This window comes from Marmota monax, unplaced genomic scaffold, assembly GCF_021218885.2.
Source record: "Marmota monax isolate L192 unplaced genomic scaffold, Marmota_monax_Labrador192_F-V1.1 WCK01_AAM20220418_F8-fsc00251, whole genome shotgun sequence".
Classification (NCBI taxonomy): domain Eukaryota; kingdom Metazoa; phylum Chordata; class Mammalia; order Rodentia; family Sciuridae; genus Marmota; species Marmota monax.
The window spans coordinates 391,222-400,471 of record NW_026694546.1 but is presented as its reverse complement, the minus strand read 5'-3'; the positions used below and the strand labels follow the sequence as shown (position 1 = coordinate 400,471).

The following is a 9,250-nucleotide window of genomic DNA, read 5'->3' as shown; positions in this document are numbered from 1 at the left end:
GCATAAGGGGGGAAAGGGAGGCAGGAGAAATAAGGAAAACCTCAGGGAAGGGGCACCTCAACTTATTGGTCTCTTGAAAGACCTTTGATGTACCCCATTTTGAACTTCACCCAAATGGCCACTGTTTTGCTTTTAGATTGGAATTACACCTGAGTCCATGTGTCCTGGGCATGGGAGAATTTGAGATTAATGGGTGCTGATGGTGCTGAGCGAGCACAGAGTCCTTATTTTATGGGTGAAAAAAATTCATGACTTAGGTAGTTTAACAGACATCAGCTGTGCCACCGTAACTTAGTTCAGGATGGGATTTAAAAGATTTTTATTAGTTCTTTTCAGTTATACATGACAGTTGAATCCATTTTGTTATCATTATACAAGCATGAAATAGATCTCACTCTAATTAGGGCCCCCTGTTCTTTCCTTCTGTTGATCTTTCTGCCATTTACTCATAGTTATTTTTATTTATTTATTTTTAAAAAGAATTTCTTGTGGATGTACATGATGGTGAGATTCACTGTGGTGTGTTCATATAGGTACGGAGGAAAGTCACATCTGATTCATCCCACTGTCCTCCTTTTCCTGTCCCTCAATTCTCTCTTCATTCCCTTTTGTTTATTTCACTGAACTTCTATTCTCCTTCCCGTCACCTGCCCTTATTTTGAGTTATTTTCTGCCTATCAGAGAAAAGCATCCCAAATAAACATAGGCTTATTTCACTTAGCATGATAGTCTCCAGATCCATCCATTTACCAGCAAATGTCATAAAGTCATTCTTCTTTATGGCTGAGCAATACTCCATTGTGTGTGTGTGTGTGTGTGTGTGTGAAAAATGCAAGACTTACACACATGTGCACACATATATATGTATATATCACATTTTCTTATCCATTCATCTCTTGAAGGGCACCTAGATTGGCTCCAGAGCTTAGCTATTGTGAATTGAGTTACTGTAAACATTGAGATGTCACTGCATCACTGTAGTATGCTGATTTTAATTCCTTTGGATATATATATATATATACTGAGGAGTGCTATAACTGGGCCAAATGGTGGTTCTATTCTTAGTTTTTGGAGGAATCTCCATATTGCTTTAGAGAATGGTTGCACCAGTTTGCCATCCCACCAACAATATATAAGTACCCTTTACCCCACACAGGAGGGGATTTTGAATTAAAGGTATAGATGGCCAGAAGGTCCCAAGGGGCATAATGTTGTTTTCCTTCACAGAAGGAATTGCAGTTTGTGAAAAGTATAAACTTTTTTTTTTTAAGGTGACATTTTTGAATTAAATTTTATTTTTAATTTTCAGAAGTAAAAAAGTTATAACACTTCATATAAACTGCTAATAAGACAGTTGATATTAAGTTAACCACATACACTGTTTTCCTTTTCTTGAAAATAAATATATTTATATCATATCCTTTAAAAAGTACACTAAAGGATACTTATGTTTAACAATTGTTATAACTAAATTCTAATATGTCCATGTTTTTCATGCCACTTGAAATACTCTTATACGTCAATTTAACCTTTTAGAAACTTATCACTTTTCACAATGAGAAAGCAAAAAATAATATATAATGAAAAGGAGCAAGCCTGAATCATTTATTCTCTTTGTCAAAAGATAACAGATTAAGTGTAGGGATCAATATAACCACAGAGACAGACTCTTCTGTTTCTAACCTTTACCTCTGGCTCAGAAAAAAATAAATGATAATGTATAATCTATTGGTGAATATGACTTCACTATCAAATTCTTCCCTACTTGTAAGGAAAAAAAATAGGTTTAATGTTTAAGAGAATTGGTTTAACACAATTTTGTTATTATCACAACTTAAGAAATGTCCACAGGAATCTCTTGGAAAACAGATTACTGAACATTCACCCCATTTGGGAGATTAGGCAATCCTAAATCCACATAAGGAAAAAAATTCAAAACACATTTTGTCCTCACACAGTACTTTTCCTCTGCACAAAGTTCGGATTAAATTTCTTTAAAAGATCACTTTTGGATGTCTCCCTCAAGAGCTCACATAATAGAAGCGTGGTGCCTAGTGTGGCAATGTTAAGAGGTGGTGGTAGTACCTTTAAGAGATGGGCCTAGTGAGAGGTCATTACTGGCCCCTCCCCATTCTCTGGTGTTCTGTCTCACTACCTTCTGTCACACCCTCCTGCATGGATTGTGATGTCATCCACTGTGAAGTGACATAGCCAGAGGCCCTTACCAGAGCCAGTACTTGTGGACTTTCAGCCTTCAAAATCATGAGCTAAATAAATGTCTTTTCTTAATAAGTAACCTAACCTTGAGTATTTCATTATAGCAACTAAAAACAGATTAATACAACTTATATCTATTTTAGCAACTTAATATAAATGAATTTCAACCTTCATTTTTAAATAAAAATCATAACACCATATTTTAAACTGCAAATAGGACTCTCATTATAAAAAAAATGAGTTCAATAGCAAATTCTTATGTCTAGATAATTATTTACATAATTAATGTGTGTGTAATTTGAAGCTCTCAAATTATTTTCAACTCAAGACAATCAGGCTACTGGAGTCATTTCTTCATCTGAGTCATTTGATTCACCTTTTAGTTCCAATTCCTCTAAATTTTTGTCTATAGTTAAAATAGTTTTCCTCTTCCTCTTCTTAGGAACTGCATCATTAGCACAGAGTTTTCTCATTTTAATGTTTGGCAATTTCTTCAGATCAAAATCCCATTCCCTAAAAACTTTCAGATTGTTTGCATTTAAAATGTCTGGGATCTCAGGCCATATCCTTCATACTGCTGTCTCTCCCGCTCCATCGTCTGCTTGATAACTGTTTCCCGGGAAAAGTGCCGCCTTCCCTGCCTGTCCTTGATGCTGTTATGTAACTCGATCTGCTCCAGCTCACTGCTAAATCTATTTAAATACCTTTCAACTAATTCACAAGCATCTTTCTTTGAATACCCCAATTTTTGGGGATCCAGATGACTTTGAAACCACTGCAGTTTTTCACTTTTCTTTCTTATCTTGTTTGTGGGCCTCTCTCGTAATTTGAGCTGCTTTTCTACTATACGGATGGATGACTTTTTTTTTTCCTGTCCTGTACTTCTTCCCTTTGGTACTTTAGGCATGAATATTATAACTTCTTGAGACTGCATTTCTTGTTACCTACAAAATCCATTCCCTTCGTGGTCCTTTGATACGACGCAGCTTAAAATCACTTTCTTTTAAAATTCCCTTGGCAGGATTATTTAAAATGAAAATTAATTCCTCATTCACACCTGTATTCATTCTTCTAACAAACAGGCACTGAATGTTCTCATTTCTTGAAAACTTTCACCAGAGAAGATATGTGCAAGTCGACAGAGCTCAGGAAACTGGGAAGGGGCCCACCATGGTGACGTCCAGGAGGCCGCGGAGAGCCTCCGCGCTCCAGATCCGTCAATTACCGACCACAGCCGCCGCAGCACACGCCGCTACTCCAGCCTGAACACACGTGGGATCCAAAAGTATAAACTTTTCCAATAACATCTTGAGAAGATTTTGCAGTATGTGTGGCAAATATTGCTGATTGTACTCATATCTCTGATATGCTTCTTCCTTTATTATTTTATCTGGGCACTCGATAAAGAGCCTGTTTTCCAGCCTCCCTTGCTGTTGGATGTGGATACATGGCCAAATTATAATCAAGGGGGAAGAATGAAAGTTGTGGGTATATCTTTGAAGAGAGTTACCCATCTCTCTTTCCAGCTGGAAAGAATGGATGCTTAATAATTTGTTCCAATTGCCTTTGTACATCGTGAGGTCATCTTGAGAATGGAAGTTATTAATGATGGGGGGGCGAGAATTAAGGAGTTGGTGATTCTGATGTTGTACGGCATCAAGCCATCTTTCAGCGGGCTGATTTCAGGTTTTCATCTTTCTAAAACCATTGTTATATTAAGTTTTTATATTTTTCACAGTTAAGCAAAATTTTACTTAATATGGCATATACTCTGAAAAGGGGTAAATTCTGATTGTTTTGATCTAGGACTGTAACTTAGTATGTAAGTGGCATTTCCCCAATTACTAAGCCAGTGTATAACATGACCCTCAAAACATCCTTCTTTCTTTCCTCGAATCAATAAAGTGTCCATTCTCTCTTTTATTCTCCATCAGTCTTACTAGAAGTACAATGATTCTATCAATCGTTTTAAAGAAACAGCTTCTGATTTTATTCATTTTCTTTTCTGTATTTTAATTTCTTTCTTCACTGTATCTTGTTCCCATTTTGCTCTTTCCACCTAATTTCTTAAGAAGGATGCCTTTGATAATAGATACGAAACTATTCTTCTTTGTTAGCATATGCATTTCATTCTATAAGTTTTCCTTCAAACATTGCTTTAGTTGCATCCTGTAAACTTTAACTTTTTGTTTTTTTTTTTTTTTACATTTTCTTATCATTTAGTTCAAAATATTTTTTAATATCTCTTGATACTTCCCCTATGATATATTGATTATTTTAGAAGTGTGTTGTTTAATGTCTAAGTGTTCGGGGATTTTCCTTTTACATTTGTTTTTGATTTCTAGGATAATTCCATTAGCACTGGATGATTTCAATTTCGTTGCATTTGTTAAGGTTTGTTTTATAAATCTAGATGTGCTCTGTCCTGGTGTATGGTTCATATGCATTTAAAATATGTGTATTCAGCTGTTGTTGGGTGGAGTGTTTTATGAATGCCAATTAGGCATGGCTGGTTGTGTTGTTTATTTCTCTATCCTCCATAATTTCTTATCTACCAGTTCTGTAAATTAAGAGAGAAGTATGGATATCCTCGGCTATCCTGTGGGTTTGTCTATCTATTTCTACCTTTATTTCTTTGATTTTTTTTCTGATTGTATTTTGAAGAAAATATGATATGTGTGTATATATATATATATATATATATATATATATATATATATATATGATTCTAAGTCTTTTGGTGAATTGACCCTTGTTGTTATGTGTATATGTATGTGTATATATATATATATATATATATATATATATATATATTTATGATTATATGTATATATATGTATAGTTATGTTATGCTTATATATATATATATTTATGATTCTAAGTATTTTGGTGAATTGACCCTTTTATTATTTTGTAAAACCACTCTTTATCCCTGGTGATTTTCTTTGTACTGAACTCTACATGGCCTGATGTCGACACTATAGCTTTCTTTAGCTGAGAATTTGCATGGTAACCTTTCACTACATTTTTGCTTTTAACTGCCTATATCTAATCTGAATGCCTTTAGATAGCATAAAGTTAGATCATGTTTTTAATCTCTTTTAATTGGTGTACTTAATGTATTTATATTTAAAGAAAATATTGTTATGTTTGCATAATCATTTAATTATGTTTTTATGTTTGTTCCCTTTATTTTTATTCCTTTGTTCTACTTTCATAGTTTATTCTGGGGTTTTTGAAATATTCTATTTGAACTAATCTACTGTATTTTTTTCTTTATCTTTTGGGTTTTTTTTTATTGGTTGCTGTTATAATTGCAAGATACATCTATACCTTTTCAAGACAAAATACATATTTTTGTCACTTCAAAAGGATTGGGTTTCATCACTCTCTCCCTTTATCTTATAGGTGTCTATTTATATACATTGAAAATCCATCATACAGCATTATAATTTTTGGTTCAATTATCAATTATACGTATGGAATATTTACCACTTCTATTGCTTTTCCTTTATTTCTGGTATTGCAAGTGTTGTGATATCATTTCCTTTCTTCTTAAAGAGTTGCTTTTTAAAAGGTGTTGAGAAGGTCTTCATCTCCCTCTCCTTCCTACAAGATATTTTTACTGGCTATGCAATTCTGGATTGACAGCAGTTTCAGTTGTTTCAACATCTAGTCATTTGAATCCTTGTTAGAATATATGTTGCATTTTGTTTTCATTTTTCTTTGCTTCTGATAATTTTGGTGCTTTTTAAAAAAAACTTTTTTATTTTAGTTTCTTGGCATTTTATTTTTAATGATCAAGCACAGACTTTTTGGATTTACTGCTTGGAATCTGCTGAGTTTCTTGAAATCTATTGGATTCTATCTATTGCCAAATTTGGGGAAATTTTAGCCATGAGTTTTTTTTTTTTTGTTTTGTTTTTGTTTTTTTTCAGTGAAATGTCCTCCTCTATTTCTGGGGCTCTGATGACACAAATGTTAGAACTTTTAGTATTATAGTATCCTGAGTCTTCACTTTTTAACTTCTTTTCCCTCTCTATTGCTCAGATTGGATAATTTTTATTAGTCTGTTGTCAAGTTCTCTGTCTCTTTCCAGGGTCATTTCTTTTCTGCTGTTAATCTCACTCAATGAGTTTTAAGATGCTTTATATTAGTTTTCAGTTTTAAAATTTCCATCTGAAACTTATGTGCATGTACAACAGCAAGATGATGTATCCTGCTATTGTGTGTAATTATAACGAATCAATTTAAAAATAAACATTTCACTTGGTTCTTTTGTGTATCTTCTATAGTTTTTCTGACACTTTTCGTCTTCCCATTTATTTCAAAAGGGTTTACCCTCACTTCTTCGAGCATTTTTGTAATGACTGCTTTATAGTCTCCATCAAAGAATTTCCACACCTGTATTATCTCAGTACAAACTTCTGTTGATGGTCATTTTCTATTTTAAGGACATTTTTCCATTGCCGTTTATGTTCTGTACGCATTTTATTCATTTTGAACATTATCTTATGAGACTTTGGGTCTTATATATGTCATAGGGAGAATGTTAGTGTATCTGTTGTCTTCTGTGATTACTCTTGTACTTTCAGGCTTCTTGAGGTTCTCTTTTTTGGTTCTATGGCCAGAAAGCTGGGAATCGATTGACCTTGTCCTACCATGTAAACCAGGACTGATAAGTCATGTGGTAGGAGAGAGAGAGAGAAAGAGCTTCCCCAACTTGAGACCACAAGTCCTCTGATCAGGAGAGAAGGTTCCTCTGCTCCAGAGTTTTAGGTTTCTTTGGGCCCCCCTTTCCACTACTATTGCTGATTTCCCCCACTATTTCCAAATATTGGGACACTTCATTCTTGCTCCTTGACACAGAACTTTCCAGACTTCTCCTGGAGTTCCTTCTGCCTGGATGGCTACTGATTTTAGGATTCCTTGATTCCTTATTGGGAGATATCATAAGAAAAAAAATTCTAAACTCATCACCATTCCCAGTCTGTTGCCTTTTCATTCATAGCCTAATCTTCTTTCCCAGTTTGCCTGCTCCTGTTTACTCTGCAGAGGCCCTGAATAGCTACCAAATGTATTCTGTCCCAGATCTATAGTTAGTTGTACCTGGTGAGAAAGTCAGTGTGGATGGTTCTTACTCCATTCTTCTTAAAACTGGAGCCATCCCTAGATGTCAATCACTAGTAAGCTCTTCCCTCCCTCAGCTGCAAAACTGAATCCAGCATAATTTGTGACTCATTCTACCTGTACAATACTATTCGATGAAAAAATAAAATAGCTTAGGCAAAGGTTGCATGGAAAAGTAGGACCCATTTCAGAGGTAATGCAGTTGTCCCCCATGTCTCGTACCGAAGGATTACATACAGGGTATAGGAGGCCAGCAATTATTATCCACATACTATTTACCTTCTTTATGAATGGACTCATTCTTCCTTGGTGTTTGTTCTTAGGGTTCATTGGTTAGAGCAATTTAATGTTCATTTTGACTATCATTCATTTGCACAGGTATTTGGTACCTTTGTTGGGAGAAGTTGGGGAATATTGCATTTTTAATCCATTTGGGGCTCAGACCTACTAGGTACAACACTGCTTTTTATTGTGCACCAGCTTTCCTTTTCTGTTTCCAAGTATTACTTTCTTTTAGATTCCCAGCTCATTAATTCTTTTCCTTATTTTATAGACAGGGTCAAAGGGTCAAAGATTTATTGAGTTCTCACGGAAAATTACTCACAAAGCCAGGTTCCATCTCATTATTTTATCAATATTAACTGGAGTGGAGTTTGGGACAGATGCTAAAATTTTGATAAGCATGCAGTATGAGAAAAAAAAAAACAAAGAATTTAAAGACAAGAACCTCATGAAAAACAAGAGGTATCACACAAAGGCAAAGACGTGGAGATGATTTCTTTTGGCAAAATATACAGCAACAACCTTCTAGACTCTTCTATTTCATCACTTATTCCTCAAATTTACTGAAATCTGGCACCCATACTCCTTATTCTACTCAAATTGTTCTCATTAAGGCCACCTATGACCAGTGTTGACCAAATCCCATGGATTAGCTTAACTGACCTCTAGAAACCATCTCCTCCCTTGACTTCTAAGATAATACAAAATCCTGGTTTTACTTCTACTTTTTGAGTATTTCCTTTCTGTGTTTCTCTTCTTCCACCCAGTCCTTCAATATTGATGTTTCCTAGGATTCTGTCAATAGTCAACTTTTCTTCCATTTATCTTCTTCCGTTTGCAACACTAACTCTTGAACAGCATTGACTCTCACCTCTACACTGATGACTTCCAAATCTCCATCTCTATACCAGTCTTTCAGGGAACCTCTTCTCTTGAGTATGGGTAATGTCACTCCTCCTCCTCCTCCTCCTCCTCCTCCTCCTCCTCCTCCTCCCAGGGGTTGAACTCAGGGGCACTCAGCCACTGAGCCACATCCCCAGCCCTATTTTGTATTTTATTTAGATACAGGGTCTCACTGAGTTGCTTAGTGCCTTGTTTTTGCTGAGGCTGGCTTTGAACTCACATTCCTCCTGCCTCAGCCTCCTAAGCTGCTGGGATTGACAGGCCTGTGCCACCACACCTGGCTCAGTTATAGTACTTCTAAAACACATCATTTCTTACCACTAACCTCCTACCCCATGCTTGGCTCATTGTGCAATATTACTTGGTTCAAAACTAGAATGACCACCTATCCAATTATCTAAATGAGAAATGTGAGTGGTATTCTCTGCAGGTTGAAATCATCTCCTAATCCGTATACCTACCTTGATCTCAAACTCCTGTACAGAGGAACTTAACAGGCCCATCTGAGACAAGATTCTTTGGTGGCTCCTTCTTCACTCCAAATTCACCCTATCTATTCAAAGTAGAGATGGGAGTTGGTGAAGGATCAAAATTGGCAGAAGGGACTCCATGAAGCAAGAGCCAAGGATTTCCATCTAAAGAGAGATTTAATTTAATGGAAAAAATCAAACTAGGCAATGAGGCAAAAATTTAATCTGGTTATTTCTGACATTGCCTC

General features: G+C 35.5%; 1 pseudogene; it reads right to left on the bottom strand.

The window, feature by feature from the left end:
• Window positions 1-1,272: 1,272 nt before the first annotated feature.
• LOC124076662 (translation machinery-associated protein 16-like) lies at window positions 1,273-3,124 on the bottom strand (annotated as a pseudogene).
• Window positions 3,125-9,250: the final 6,126 nt, after the last annotated feature.